This window comes from Protopterus annectens, chromosome 1.part0 (assembly GCF_019279795.1).
Source record: "Protopterus annectens isolate FY-2018-M chromosome 1.part0, PAN1.0, whole genome shotgun sequence".
Lineage (NCBI taxonomy): Eukaryota > Metazoa > Chordata > Ceratodontiformes > Protopteridae > Protopterus > Protopterus annectens.
In genome coordinates, this window is record NC_056725.1 from 1,119,031,537 (window position 1) to 1,119,049,407 (window position 17,871).

Genomic DNA, 17,871 nt, shown 5'->3' on the forward strand with positions numbered 1-17,871 from the left:
TAGACCTTGAAAAGCCCTTTTCCAACATCCCACACACATATCATATCCACAAAATCAACAACCTGTGCATAAACATGTATGTCATCTGATGGATTGCCAACTGGAGCACAGATAGATCCCACAAGGTAAGAATTGTGGTCTCCTGTTCAAGCTGGTAACAACTGCTATCCCCCATGGCTCAGTCCTGGGACCCCTCCTGCCTGGTGTATACTTTTCAGAAATAAAGTCAAACACGACGGCTATGTTTAGCAAGGTTTGTGGATGACTGCAAAAATTTTGTCATAATCGATGTCTGGAACAACAGAGACATCCTTAAAAAGGGTCTCAGTCAGACAGATGTGGTGTCAAACTTATGGGCTTGAGCTACAGTCATACAAATACCACATAGGTGCGAACACCCTAAATATGGAGGTAATAATAAGGGATCTATGGACATGTGGATAGTCAACACTACTTCCAGAAACACATCCACAAAGTGGTTAGAAAATCATGCTATATGTTCCCACAAACTGCCAAGGTCGTTACATGTAGGTCAAAGGAGGTTCCCTCTACTCATCAGTCATCAGACCCATCATAGAGTACCACAACACACTTGCGATGAATCTGACTAGGCACCTTCAGCAGCTGGAAAGACCACTGACGTACCTCAACAAGAGCATTACTGGCCTCAAACAGTTGCCCCATGCAACAAGACTGAATTTAGCTCAATCTGTACTTTGTTGCATACTGTCTATTCAGGTGATCTCTGCCCAACAGACAGGTCCATGTCCAATGCAGAACGGAAGTACATGTGCTATCTGAAGTAACCCCAGGCTCACTTTACTACATGCTCTAGGGATATCATCATCACAACAATAAATAGAACATGTTGGAGGGATACATTAATAACTCACAGACTTCCCTTTCTTTGGAACAGGCTCCCTCCCAACCTACATTAAGCTGAGTCCCTCACTGACACTCTTCCAGAGGAGCCTTGATGAGTGTATGTGAAACTGAACTGTCACACCATGGATCACTTCATCAGCTCTACTACACAGAGGCCTAGGAACTAACTCCATGGGTGGTGATAGCTGCACACTCTTGCCATACTAATATATGCCTTCAGGCAGATAGCCTATTACCTACCTATGTACTTTTATATATATATATATATATATATATATATATATATATATATATATATATATGTATATATATCTCTCTGTAGGGGGGACACAGTATAATAATCCAAAGATGGATGGGCAGAGATGTGTGTAAGAGGGTGACCATGACAGGGAGCCATCCAGGACTGTCCCACCCAGCACACATCCCAATGGCACAAAAGACATGAGGTGCACATCTCACCCAGTGTACACAACAGCCACCAGTATCTGTAAGCATTACAGTGTATGTGGTCCATGTGCCTGCTGTATAACATGATTGTACAATGAAGTACACATCTACTATCTGTAGACATGTATCTGTCACATAGTCTACTACATACCTATGAACCTATCTTCAATAAGGCATATGTTAGCCTAGGCAAGTTGTGCAGCTTTCACCACCCCATTGGGTAGTCTCCCAAGCCCTCGTTCTAATAGTTAGTACCCTAAGCCCCTTTCTGGTGGGGCTGCTGATGTAATGCCTGGTGTGAATTGTCTGTTTCCCATCCACTCATCAAGGTTCCTATTGAAGAGTGTCCGCGAGGGGCTCTGTCTGATGTACATTGGGACTCTGTTCCACAGTAAGGCAAGTGTCTGGGATGGTACTCTATCCCACCAGCATGTTGTATTCATTGTTGTGATGAGGTTCATATCCCTGGAGTGTGTAGGGTGACTCAGTTTTGTTATCTGTAGATGGAGCATGCTCAGCAGTTATGTGTTTGACATGGCTCTGTATGTTAGGCAGAGTGTGCCTCTGAGTAGGCATTACGCAATAAAGAACAGATTTAGTTTTACCAGTTGTGTTGCATAACACAACTGTTTGAGGTCAGTAATCCTCTTGGTGAGGTACCTCTGTGGTCTCTACAGCTGCTGGATATGCATAGTGGAGTACATCCAAAATTGTGCATTGTACTCAATGATGGGTCTGATGACTTAAGAGTAGAGGGCCACCACTACCTCTTCGGATCCTGATGCAAACCCTTTGTTGATTAGGTGGGCCACATAGGATTTCCCAATCACTTTGGCAACATGGTTCTACTTGTGTCCCCAGATCCCTTATTACCTTGTCAGTTTTAAGGGGGTAACACCTATGTGGTAGTTTGTGGGTACTTTGTTTTCACCAAAGGGGATCACTATGCATTCCTCCACATTGAGCTTGATGCCATGAGTCTAACACCACACATCTGTCTCATAGAGTCCCTTCTGGAGAATATTTGTGTCATCTGGGGAATCTATTATGGCAAACACTTTGCAGTTCCCAGCAAACTTAGTCAACCACAACCGTCCTGTGTTGGCATGTACTTTTGAGAAGTCTATACCAAACAGGAGGGACTGCAGGACTGAACCCTGGGGGATACCAGTTGTTACCGGTATACAGTCTGACATGTAGCCAGCAACTCTTAATTTGTGGGATCTATCTGTGAGCCAGTTGGCAATCCATCTTGTGATGTATGGATTCATGCCCAGGTTGGTGAGTTCATCTATGATACCTGACTGGGGAATGGTGTCAAAGGCCTTAGCGAGGTATAGGTAGGCTGTGTGGAGCTCATTTCAATCATCTGTAGCCTGGGTAATGGTCTCAAAGAAATCCACCCAGTTCAGGAGGTGTGATCTGCATATGACAAAGCCAAAGTGGGTGTGGTCAACTGTATGAAGGTTCACAATCTCTTTATTGTTGACTTCCATTGTGATTGGTTCCATTGCCTTAAAGAGCAGACTCGTCAGGCTCACAGAGCACGAATGCCAAGGGGTTTTTGTGGCCCCACCCCTGTGGACTGTGAAGAATGTTGCTGTGCAACATTCTATGGGTACATATCCTGTACAGAGCATGTAGAGAGAGGTGTAGGTATCCTTGATGAATATGGATACATCCCCACCCTATGTGCTATGATCCAGGTACTGATGCTAGAAGGTATGGAATGAGTAGTATCCTGGTAGTGCTGGTGTGCTCTCTGGAGCCTTGAACTAGGTTTCTGTTACTGCACAGATATCAGTATTCTCCATACTGAGATGTGCCTCGAGTGTGGGCATCTGGAGGCTGAGACTTCTGGCAATGAGTAGTATTTAGCTCACTTTGTGGTTATTTGTGTGGGTTATGGGGTTTGGTTTGCCCTGAGTGACCAGTGTTCCACACCTGAAGTCAAAGGCTCATTGGTCCCATCTGACCATAAGCTAATTACCCTACATATCCACATTCTGGATCCATCCCCCCATTACAAAAAACATGTTAAAAAATGTCTCCAAAGCCAACTTCATGCTTCTTAAGACAGAAGTGCTGAATTTCAGGACACCCATGCAGATGGACAATACTGTTACAACTACTGAATCATTCACAATTGCACTTTATAAGCACTTACATGAGTGTATGCATCGTGCTATCCCAAACAGAACCAAGACACTATCCTCCAAGAAAAGGAAGCCAATCTGGTGGTCCCCTGCCATAAAAAAACTGCACAACAGAAGGAAGAAACTGTTGCAAAAGAGGGTAAAATCCCATGAGTGGAGGAGCTCCCTGGTCAGCCTCAGGAAGAAGCTGTGATCCCTGATAAAATCCTCCAAAGCTAGTTAAGAAAACAAAGTTGACACTGATTCTAAAGACAACCACAAAGCATTCTATAGCTATGTCAAGAATCTCAATGGCAACACTCAGATCTGCTCTGAGTTACAGCACAATGGCACTAAATATACAGACCCAACTGATATTGCCAACAGCCTGGCAGATAGGATCAGTGCTAACTTTACCCCCTCTCACCCATGAAAGAGCACATCTCTATACCAGAAGAATGCAAAGTTGCTGTCATCATGGCTGCACAGGTAAAAACCACTCTCCAAAGCCAGAAACACAGCATCCATGGGACCAGATTACATCCCAGGCTGCGTTCTACATGAACTACAGAACGAACTGGCACCACACCTACATACCATGTTGAATCATAGCCTCACCTCAGGCTTTGTGCCTGCTGAATGGTGCACAGCGAAGCTTATCCCACTACACAAGGTGGGAGCCACCACGGACCCCGGGAACTAGTGCCCCATTAGCCTGATGAGCCTGGTCTGCAAGGCCATGGAACGTATCATCATGGAACTTATAAACAAATAACCAAAAAACGGAAGGTGCAAATACACTTGTAACCTCAAAAAAGCACCTTGAATACCAGCTTGAGCAGGCACACAGTTTATTGAAGCCGAACAGTTCACAACAAATCACACAGTACTATAACACTGAAATATAATGCCAATACGTTTTCGTCCTGAACTTCATCAGATAGTGAACATCAATTAAATTGATGTTCACTATCTGATGAAGTTCAGGACGAAAACGTATTGGCATTATATTTCAGCGTTATAGTACTGTGTGATTTGTTGTGAACTGTTCGGCTTCAATAAACTGTGTGCCTGCTCTAGCTGGTATTCAAGGTGCTTTTTTGAGGTTACAACTTATAAACAAAGACATTGGTAATTTCCAAACTCTGGACCACAACCATTTTGGGTTTGTAAAAGGCAGATCATGTCTCCTAAACCTGATAGACTTCATTGAAGCAGTCACCAAAGCCGTAGACAAGGGTAAGGTGGTTCACACAGCCTATCTAGATCTTGTCACGGCTTTCAACACCATCCCCCACTCAGGAATTATGGATAAACCCACTAAACTAGGTATAAATCCCTATGTCATAAGATGGGTTGCCAGCTGGCTGACTGACACAACCCACACTGTGAAAGTAGCAGACTCCAAGTCCGACTTCAGACCAGTGACAAGTGGAGTACCACAGGGTTCAGTCCTGGGTCCTGTCCTGTTTGATATCTACTTCCCTGAAGTACAGGTTAACATGGAAGGTCTCTGGCTAAGGAAGTTCCCAGATGACTGCAAACTAGGAGCCATAATCGAGACTACTAATGATGTGGACATCCTACAAAAGGGCCTCACTGAGACAGATGCCTGGTGTCAAAGCCATGGCCTCAAGCTCAATGCCAAAAAGTGCATTGTCATCCCCTTTGGTAAAAACACTGTACCCATGAACTACAACATAGGTGGTAGTATACTTAATGCTGAAAGTGTGATAAGATACCTTGGGACACAGGTGGACAGTAGACTCTCCTTTGATAATCACATCGCCATAGTAGTCAGGAAATCCTTCTAAGAGGCACACCTCATCACAAATGGTGTCTCATGCAGAATAAAAAAGGTCATTGTTCCCCTCTATTCGTCACTCATTAGATCCATTATAGAGTACAATGCCCCTTTTGCTATGTACCTCACAAGACATCTACAACAAATGGAAAGCCTGCAGAAATACCTCACAAAGAGGATAAGCAGCCTCAAATACATGCCATACACAGACCGTCTCAAAACACTACAGCTTTACTCTGTCGCATATCGCCTACTCAAAGATCATCTCTGCCTAACATACAAAGCTATGTCAAACACAGAGCTGTTGGACATGCTCCACTTAAAGAAATCCCAATCCCTCTGAGCATCGGCCCCAAAACCCAGACTGCAATACTAAAGGAGGGTGTGTATCCATTTTCATAAAGGATACCCACACTTCCAGGTTAGTGGCACAGCATGAGGCCTTGGAGACCATGCAAGTGCAACTAACATTGGGCAAAGCTGCTTATCAGATCATAGCCTGCTATAGATCACATACCTTATCTCAGGACCCTCACTCAGTATTCCTGAGAACACTGGGAAATATAAAGGTCCTACCAAACACCATGATATGAGGAGATTTCAACTACCCAAACATTGACTGGGAGAATTACTCGAGTACAAAGTCCTTTGCCCAATGCTTCCTAGAGTTTATAAACTCAAATGGCCTAGAACAGCTGGTCACCATGCCCACTAGAGGTGACAACATACTGGACCTGATCATCACCAACATGGGGGATCAGTGTTCCACACCAGAGGTAAACCCCTCGCTGATAATATCAGATCATGAAGTAATCACACTGGACATCCACATCCCGCTCCCCCCCCCAGTCAACAAAACCACTGTGAAAAACTTTACACTTCTCAAGACCGAAGTGGAAAGTTTCAAAGCCCCCTTGCTACACGATAATGCTATCCAATCTGCAGAATCCTTTACAAGTGCATTCTATGAGCATCTACAGGGATGCCTGGATCGAGCCATCCCAATTAAAACCAAGACTCACTCGTCCAAAAAGAAGAAACCAATCTGGTGGTCCTTGCCCATAAATAAGCTATACAACAGAAGGAGGAAACTAACACACGATAGAGCAAAATTCCAAAAAGGAAAGGCATCATTGATCATTATTAGCAAGAAACTACGATCGCTCATAAAAAAATCCAAGTCCAGTTTCTAAAGAAAAATTGCCAAGGAATCTAAAGATAACCACAAAGCCTTCTTTAGCTATATCAAACATTTAGGTGGCAACTCTCAGATATGCTTTCAGCTACTGCAAAATGGCAAAAAATACACTGAACCAACTGACATTGCCAACATCCTGGTGGACAAGTTCAGTGCAAACTTCAACCCCCCTCACCCACAAAAGGGCCCGTGTCCATCCCAGAAGAATGCAGAGCCCCAGACTTCATGGACATGCAGGTAAAAACAGCCCTCTCCAAAGCTAAGAACACAGCATCAATGGGACTGGATAGTGTCCCAGTCAGCATCTTACATCAGCTCCAAAAGGAACTAAACCCGCACCTACATTCACTGTTCAGACTCAAGCTTACCATAGGCTATGTACCCAAAGAATGGCATACAGCAACAGTCATCCTGCTCCACAAAGGTGGTGCCACAACAGAACCTGGGAACTATCACTCTATAAGCTTGACCTGCCTGGTCTGCAAAGCTATGGAGTGAATTATCATGGAACTCATAAACAGAGACATTGGGAACCTCCAGATACTGGACCCTACCCAATTTGGTGTTGTTAAAGGCAGATCCTGCCTCCTGAACCCAGTTAACTTCTTTGAAACAGTTACCAAGGCCATAGATGGAGGGAAGGTAGTCCACACAGCCTACCTGGACCTCACTAAGGCCTTTGACACCATTCCCCAGTCTGGCATCATAGACAAGCTTACCAGCTTGAACATTAACCTCTATGTCATGAGATGGGTGGTCAGCTGGCTCACGGATAGAACACACATGGTCAGAGTCTCAGGTGACATGTCCGACTCTAAACCAGTCACAAGTGGCATCCCACAGGTCTCGGTCGTGGGACCCCTCCTGTTCAGTATATACATCTCTGAGGTACAGGCAAGCACGGGAGGACTATGGCTGACCAAGTTCCCAGATGACTGTAAACTGGGCACCATAACTGACTCTTTGGCTGACACAGACATCCTCCAGAAAGGTCTTACAGAGACAGACACCTGATGGCAAAACCATGGCCTCAAGCTGAATGGCAAAAAATGCATAGTCATCCCGTTTGGAAAAAACAAAGTGCCCACAAATTACCACATAGGTGGTAATCCACTAGGTATGGAAAATGTAATTAGGGACCTGGGGACTGAGGTAGATAGTAATCTCTCCTTTGATAATCACATTGGCAAAGTGGTTAGTTATTCCTTCTATGTAGCCCACCTAATCACGAAAGGGTTCACCTCTAGATCAAGAGAGGTCATTGTGCCCCTCTACTCATCACTCATTGGGCCCATAATAGAGTACAATGCCCCATTTGGTATGTACCTTAATTGGCACATGTAACAGCTGGTAATACCACAGAAGTACTTCACCAAGAGGATCATGGTCCTCAAAGAGATGCCCTATGTAGCTCGACTACAGAAACTCCAGCTCTACTCGGTTGCTTAGTGCCTCCTCAGAGGTGATCTATGCCTGACATATAAGGCCATGTCCAACCTGGAATTAATGGACATGCTCCACCTCAAGAAAAACAAATCTCTTAGAGCCACATGTTCCAGTGAATTAAACCTCAGCAAAGCAATAAACAGGACGTGCTGGAGGGATAGATTCCTGTCCCAGAGTCTTCCCTCACTCTGGAATAGAATTCCAGTTGACGTTAGGCAGAGCCCCTTGCAGACTCTCTTCAAGAGGAATCTTGATGAGTGGATGGGAAATTGTAAATTTACCCCTGGGATCACTTCAGTGGCCCTGCTAGACAGAGGCCCAGGAAACTAATTTAAAAGGGAGGTGAAAACCAACACACTCTGGCTAGGCTTATAAATGCCCTTGGGCAGATAGCCTAGTACCTACCTATGAACCTATGAACCTACATGGTCTAGGGTCCTAAACCTTGTCACTACAATAAACAGAACATGCCGGAGGGATAGAGTCCTGTCCCACAGACTTCACATACTCCAGAATAAACTACCTATCTATATCAAACAAAGCTTCTCAATAAAAATCTTGATTATTGGATGGGAAATAGGAAATTCACCCTGGGGATCACTTCTGTGTCTCTGCACGACAGTGGCACAGGAAAATAAATATCTTGGGTGGCAAAAGCCAGGGTACATTTTTGGCTGGCCTTGTATAGGCCCCAGGGCCGATAGACTAGTACCTACCTATGAACCTATGAACCTTTGAGCCTTGCCTAAAAAAGGTAATATGGAGACAGCATGAGCCTTGGCCAGTATCCAGAAGCATAGGGGCGACAGGTGCAAACCATCTGAAGTGAAGCAACAAGGCTTGTCTATCATGTCATCACAGGCAGACAGAGACTGGATCCCCTTTGAATGACACCAGAAGCTCAGCCAATTGTTGAAGTTTATCATCTTTCTGTTATATTGCAGTATCATGTAGGTGAAGGTAAAATGCTACTCAAGGTTTGACCCTGTGTGTGCCAGCATGTGGTGCAATCAACCCATATATGATATGGTCATGGCCTATGCATACAATACACCTAGTATGATAAGCCTGCTGAGGTTAGCAAATGTGAAAAAAACCTTTGTGCAAACTGTCAGCAAGTATTGTCTGTATTGCACACTGTAACTCCATATTTCTTGCTGAAGTGTAAAGACGTACTTAGTTTGGATTAAGAACACCGCACTTGCCAACTGTGTGTGTCTCCCTGGGGAGAAGCAACCTTTTTGGAGACTACTCAAACACCTTAACAATAGTATACTCATCTTTGTCAAGCCTGATGATGTCACCATCCTGCAAATATACCTGTGGAAAGAAGAAATATCAGTAATGTGCATAGCACGTTGTGTAAATGCATGTTGCTGTTGTATCATAATGTAGTTAGATAGGGGTTTAAATCCTGCACTTGCCAGCTGTGTGCGTGTCTCCCTGGGAAAGTGGAACCTTTTTGGAGACTACTCAAACACCTTAAAAGTGGTATACTCATATTTGTCAAGTTCGATGATGTCACCATCCTACAAATATACCCGTTGAAAGGTGAAATCCCACTAATGGATGTAGCGTGTCATGTAAATGCGTACTGCTATAGTATTGTAATGTAGTTTGGTAATGGTTTGAATCCTGCACTTGCCAACTGTGTGCCTCTCTGTAAAAAAGCAACCTTTTTGGAGACTACTCAAACACCTTAAAAGTGTTATACTCATCTTTGTCAAGTCTGATGATGTCACCATCCTACAAATAAACCTGGGGAAAAAAGAAAACCTAATAATGTGTCTAGAGCGTCGTGTAAATGTGTAATACTGTCGTATCATAATGAAGTTATGTAGGGGTTTGAATCCTGCACTTGTCACCTGTTTGTGTCTTCCTGGGGAGGAGCAACCCTTTTAGAGACTACTCAAATACCTTAAAAGTGGTATACTCATCTTTGTCAAGTTCGATGATGTCACCATCCTACAAATATACCTGTGGAAAAGTGAAATCCCAGTAATGTGTATAGTGTATTGTGTAAATGCGTACTGCTGCATTATCATAATGTACTTAGAAAAGAGTTTGAATCTTGCATTTGCTGACTCTGTGTGTGTGACACCGTTAGCCAATGTGGAGTGGGTTTTGATTTTTATAGTGTATGACATATCACAATGACAACTGTATGTGCATTACACATATAAGGTAGCTGTGGGGCAAATCCATATACATACATGTGACCTCAAGTATTTCATAGGTGGGTACTCTACTTTCTCCATGAATGCATGTGTTATCTTTGTGAGAGCGTGCTGGCGCTTTCCAGACCTTAGGTCACTTCTGTATGCTTGCGACAAGCTTAGCCACTGCAGTGATCCCTGGGCTATGGCTTCCGTTTCACATCCACTTATCACGGTTTCTATTGAAGAGTGTGAGTGAGGGTTTATGCCAGAGGTGTATTTGAAACCTGTTCAAAAGCAAGCAAAGTCTGGCAAAGATAACTAATCATTATAGGTGTGCAACAACCTCTGTGGATCTGCATGCAAACCCTTTATTGCTTATGTGCTCCACAGAGGGATTTCCAAAACCCTTTGGTAATGTGATTATCAAAGGAGAGATGACTTAACACATGGCTCTATGTATACATTAGTACATGTTCCACATTTTGGGGGCTACTACCTATGTGGTACTCTGGGGATACTTTGTTTTCTAAAAGTGGATAACTATGCTTTCTTAGGCTTATGGCGTTACAGCATGAGTTTGACAACAGGTATCTATCTGCATGATACCCTTTTGGAGGATGTGTGTGTCATCTGGAGAATAAAGTATAGCCCACAGCATGCATTTTCATCAGACGTGGGCAGACATATCCCTGCTGTGTTTGCTTGTACCTAAGAAAGCTATATGCCAAACAAGAGTGGTCCCAGGACTGAGTGCAGGTGAATACCTCTTGTTACTGGCATAGAATAGTACATGGAGGCTGCATATGTTACTGTGTGTCCTACATCTGTGCGTCAGTTGTCAAGCCATCATCTAACAATCATTTATGGTCAGTCTGCTGAGGTTATGTCTAATACCAATATGTGGGATGGGTATGATTTGCTGGTGAGCTATAGCTTGGCTGTGTTGACCTCCCCTCCCTCACCTATAGCCTTGTTGACTAGCTTGAAGTCTACTAGGTGTAGGTGCCATGATCTGGCCTTTAAAGAACCTAAGTGGGTATGCGCAGTGTTTGCAGGTTCATAATGTCTCTGTTAATGAGTTCCATAATGCTGTGCTCCATAGCCTTCCAGATAACATTGCTCTGACTTATAGGGTGAGACTTTCCAGGACCTATTGTAGTTCTACCCTTAATCAATTTATGTTAACATTTGCACTGGGTGTGACGAGGGTGGACAGGTTTAAGAATAAATATATTAGAGGGTCAGGCCAGGTTTGAAGGTTAGTAGACCATGTCAGATAGGCAGGATTAAGTTTGTTTGTACATGTGCTGAGGAGGAATGCAGAGTATATTGTGAAATAGTTGCTAAGGATGAAGCCGCCAGGTAACAGGAAAAGAGGAATGCCTAAGATGATGTTTATGGCTGTGATGAGAGAGGACATGCAGGTGGATGGTGTGACGGCGCAAGATGCAGAAGGCAGGAATTCATGGAGACCAGATGATGTACTGTGACGACCCATAATGGGAGCATCGGAAAGGAGAAGAAGACATTGTAGCTCAACCCTTGTGGACTGTGAACACCATTACCATATGTCATTCCACATGTATGTAACCTGTATAGAGGCTCCATCTGGACAGAGCATTTAGGTGAGTTGTGACTTCATATGTCAGCTTGTGTATGACACAGCCAGGGACACTGTCCAGTACCATTGCCACTGTGGTGTGGACCTTGTTAAAGAGATGTTTTAACTAGAGTGTCTGTGAATCATCAGGTAGTACGTTCTGCAGGTCTGGAAATGTAGCCCTTGTATGGTGACAGGGTGGTGAAATCCGCATTCAAACTGTCTGATAAGGAATTGGTAATGTCAGTCAGATAAGTGTACTTTGTGACCATTTACATTAACTGTGACCCAATCTGAGATTTCCCCTGTAGATTATGAACAACAGTAAAGACAGCTTTAGTGTTGTCTTTGGAATCATTGCCATTTTGTATTTTGAAGCTTGCCTTGTATGTTTATTGAGGGATTGAATTTCCCAAATGATACTGACCAGAGAGGTTATCCCTTCTTAGTATGTAACTCTTTTTTGGTATAACATCACACCTTCTATTATATATTTAGTTTATGGCAGGAGTCCATGAGACTAATGCACTTTTACTGTATAAGTGAGAATTTCTTGTGTTTGTGATAGCACAGTCCATACAACCCTGTAGGTGAACAGTGTGCATTAATACAGGATTATGCAGCTGGGACACTGTTAACCTTAGTAATGCAAACCAATGACAAATAGGAACAACAGCATCACCCACAGCACAGTGTCAACCCGTGTCATACACACACATGCGTACTCAAGTTCCAGAACGTGTGTAGTACAATGCAAACTGGCCACCAATAGAAACTATGGAGTGCTAACACTGGCCAATACAGGGCATGCCACCCTGCCCATGTGTCCAATATGCACATATATGCAGACAGCGCACCTCCACCATGTCACAAATGTACACCTGAAAACCTGTGCTGCACACACCCCACACTTACTGTCCACTGTATAACACATGCTGACACAACTACACACATCAGCCAAGTGGCACATGGGCAAACAAAACACAATTGGAATAAACACTGGTGGAAACAATACAACATTGCTAATTACAGCTTTAACGCATCGTGTCTGCTCAGCTACACCCTCAAGGATATAATTACATTTTACTGCTGACAACATGCCACACATTCAGCCATTGCTATACTTTATCAAAGTCACCCTGTGCATCAGCACCATGTTAGCCTGTTCCTGCATCAATGTTACAGATGACAGGAGGTGGCACAGGTTTCATCATATGCACAGGGTGTGTTGTTGGTTTGCCAGAGGCCTACACTGAGCCATACAATCGACATGTGTATGTGAGTGTGTGTGTGAGGGCCATGAGTACTGTTATGGGCCAGTGTTGATGTAATGTGTGCGGGTATGTGTTTGCCCTAGGTTTCTGGTTTATGTGTGTGTGTCTGCATGTACACAGTTCCACCATGTGGCTGCCATATACGGGGATTTGTGGGACAGCTACAGACCATACCTGGCAGGCTTTACAGATCACCGTCTCTGGCCATGGATACAGAACCTGTGCCTGGCAGGGGTGCTACAGACAGTATCAGGTACTAATCCAGACTGGATACTATCCTCAGAGGTTGACATATGTCCACTGGATACAGGTCCCTGCTGGGACTGGCCAGAGCCACGTGCACGTGGTCTTCTAGGACGGTCTATGGACAGCCCCCCCAACATTACTGGGGCTGGTACTAGCACTACGGAAGCGGCTGTGACTTGCTGGACATCCACGGCAACCTCCAGCTGCTGATGTTGCTGGCATACATCCACGTCAATGTCTCGACCATCCCACACTGTCCTGACACATAGACATGACATTGTGTAGGATATCCAATGTTTCACCCCAACGTCTATCAATGACCTCAGTATAATTACATATGGCACCTGCTAGGTCATGGATACTGTCATTTACAGAGCTGTTATGAGACCTCTGTGCCCTTAGTCCCTGTCTGGTGTACCGCTCCATTTCTGCCTGTGCCTCCATGACAGCCTGGAACATGCATGTGGTTGAAAGAGTTGTGGCATGTCTGCCAGGGGCATGATGACCAGCAGTGCTCTGATGAGAACCCCTGGGCATCTGCCTATGTGGTACCATTCCAGACATCTAGCTATGGCTGCTGTGTCCTGATACATGTTCCATAGATACTACACTGTCCTGGCCAGTGCCAACCGTACACTGTCCCTCAGCTAAGGGCAATGGTGATGATGGATGTACAGGCAGTATGACTGTGTGCATGGATGGGGTGGAGACTTGTGTACTGTTAATTGGTGGCCGAACAACAGACCCTGACAAACCTGCCTGTGCCTCAACACACCTATCCTCATGATCACTGTCTGTCTCAGTGATATCAGGTTCCCTGCTGTACTGAACCAGCCCCACCTCAGCACCTGTGAGAGGAAAACAGGAAACACAGTTTAAGACCTGAACATAATGTCAGACCACATGCACACATGCACACATGCGCACATGCACACATGCACACATGCACATGTGCACAAGCACACATGCACACATACACACATGCGCACATGCACACATGCGCACATGCACACATGCACATACACAAATACACTCCTCCCTAAAGCAGATACACTCACACAACACCAGCAATCTCAGAATATACACAATAGCAGGTGATGGTGGGGTACGGTATCACAAGCAAAACAGTCATATCACACATGTCAGCATGCAGGACATGTGTTGCTCAACAGCATGCAGTGCAAGTGTAGACAGTCCTTGTTACTAACACTATACATGGCTTTGATGTATGTGTTTTGTTATTAGGTGATTGGCCTCCCCCTGGAACGCAATGCATACATGGACACAACATTGCTGTGCAAGTATACAAAACTCTGTAATGTACTGTGCACCATAACTCACAGTTCTACATACCATGGCTGGATGTGTATCTGTGTGTCAGCTAGGTATCCAATGCTGATTACAGCCTCTGTGTCTTTAGCAAATAATTGTGGACACAGTTTTAGCACATGCATGATGAGTATTCATACAACATCATCAGCGGTGCATGTATAATTGATGGAATACCATTCATCCACATACCCAATGTACAGTAGTTATGGTGAGTGTAGATCATATTGTGGTCATGCCAGTGTCATCCATGACACAGCATGCTAAAACACAACTGCATATTTAAACATCACACATACCCAATGTGTGTCATATGACCTAGCCACTCAATAGCATCACAAGACATATATGTGTCAGTTGTGCAAATGGTGATTGGTATGCATATTGTTTAGAGGTGCATATGTTTGCACACTCACAACATTGAGGTGTATAGCAATGAAAGCTATGTGTAGTACTGTGGTCACAATAACTGGATGGGGTATAGTACCATAGGCCATCATCATGAAGCATCATGTGGTCACTCAATGCTACAAATGTTTCCTAAACCAGCACTAATCATGCTGTACAAGGACTGTACTACCTTGGCTACATTCACCATTTCACAACCAGTTGTTACATGGGTTTGTAAGGAGGCCAATAAGGAGCATTCTCTGACATGAATGCGTAGTGTGTTGCAGAGTGTTTAAATGCCCCATGATAGGCCTCTATCCCTCAGGTATATTATGTGTAATGTGTGGATGAGATTTTGGATACTGGAGTGTGTCTTTACAGAGGATTTGTGAATCCTTTATGTGTAGCATGTTAAAATGCTCTGTGTATGACATAGTTGTGTATGTTATGTGCATGTTGAGTATCAACTTTGCCTATCCAATGGTCACTACAGTGTAGCCACATTTGTTTGAGATGATCTGGGTATTGCATGTGTTTGAGGCAACTAATCACATTAGTGGGATGTGCGTGGTCTTACACCAAACATGCACACCATACATTATGGGTAGGTGTGTTACATGTGTACATGGCCTACACCTTAACTATGACATGCACTTTTTATTTACAATAATAAATGTAGAACACACTCACCAGCATCAGTCCGCTGCCTTGATGTCAACCCAGAGGGACCTACATAGAGATGAGACAGTTTGTCAGTGGCCACAACTGTGGCATTGCTACTGTGTGTTTGCAATCTTACAGTAGAACAACACTTTACATTCACAGACCTACAGATTATGTTCCAAATGATCAGTATTGCACAACAACAGGCTCCACATCTTCTAACTACACACTCCACATCTCACATATTCATGATTTACCAATACAGATAACAGTAGTCTACAGATATGCCATATTACCTGCATGCTCCATGTGTGGTTGCTGGGTGGCTCCAACCTCCATCAAGGTGTATGTCTGCTGCTGTTGTTGTTGGGTAGGTACCACGAGGCTCAGGAGCAGCTCCTCCACTCTGGTGAGGGGGGGGTGGATATTAACACCACCTCCTGTTGCAAGCTGTTGTCTCTGCACATCAGAAGCACGCTGATGGACATGTTTGAGTAGATCACTGCAGTGGTGGCATCCCTGCTCATATGTCCGGTTATGTAGGCCTACCTCATTTACCCTCCAGACAACGTCTTGCCACATTGCAGTACACTCCTGCTGGTTCATGAGAACATTAGACTGTAGTGCTGAATCATACAGCTAGTAATGATCTCATCTTCAGCAGTACTATAACTGGGATTTCTGTGATGTGCCATGATCCCTGGAAGACATAAAGAAAAAATATGTCTGAGCAAGTCATATGGCACATTTAACATTATACAGTACAGATATCACTGAACTGCCATATATAGCAATCTATTAGCTAACTGAGAGTGAAACACTTTAACTACCACTTATCACTGCTCACCCCACAACTGCTTGAAAGTGCCTGGTCACTCTATCTAATGAACCATGTTCTGCAAAGCAACAAGATAAAATCACTATATAAGACTACACAAGAGTACCTGGCACACTGTATGCAACACAATGTACCACCTAGCCACAGCAGATATGCATCAAGCTGATGTGTAAAGAAATATGTCATCCATCACAATGAGTGTAAGACCCAGTAAATGTATTACTATTATACCACACAACTTGTTAATGGCAAACCCGAGGCCAAGATATGTGCACAATTGGGAATATAGGTCACATACTGCTGTAGTCCACTGTAAATGTTGCTGGATACGCAGTTATATGTTTTACCACACATATGACAGAGGACATGTTACAGACATACCCACACACACACATCAGACATAATTACAGGACACAAAGGTATGGCAACCCAGATAAGATTTACGTGTGTACTATACAGTACTGTGTGTCAGTACTTACAAAACATTAATCTTGGGGAATGTAATCTGTGATGAATACAGGGACCAAACAAAACAGTGGATGCAAGCAATGTGGACATACACCATACTTTGCTGTACAGGCCCAGAGCTTCAAGTAGTACTACAGTACACACAGGATTTGGATTCAACATCAGTACCAATCAATAATCATAGATGTAGTGCTTTAGCCTCCAATGACACACCCCAGTTAAAACCAAGGGACTTAATCACACTGTATGCCATAGCACTTTTTCTGCCTAGCAACAGAATACAGAGCTTTTGCTGGGATCAAAGCAAGGACCCATAATACCATGACATAAACAGTTTCCCACTAAGCTATCCCACAAATACATATTTTTGACATATTCACAAACACATTGACCATCACAGTCAGTCAACAATACAGAGAATCTATTGCAACAAGTAGATGTAGGTGGTTATGAGTATAAATGACTCTCTCTCTCTCTCTCTATATATATATATATATATATATATATATATATATATATATATATATATGTATGTATGTATATATACATTTACACATCCATTGGTGTACATATACATATATATGTAGGCACATAAACATTTCAGCTTTCATAGTGGGAATATCAATTATACAAAGGATGTGAGGTATACAGTAATGTAATAATATCGCACAGTCTTGTGATAAATGCATTGAAAGTGTTCACAGCCCAGGTAGCTTTAGCAGGCCTCACTGGCTTCAACATTGCAAACTGAACAAACCACCCACACTGTTTAACCACCACATGTCATATACCAGCACTGTATGCTGTCTTGTTTGTCACACACTAAAACCTACATGCAAATATGCGCATACTAACCTTCACCAACATATATATCTCCACCCTTCACAAACAGTTGCAATATGTCCCCTGCTCTATGCACATATACAGATGTGAATATATATGACACATATATATTTCTCCGTATGTGTGTGGCATACACACACAAGGTC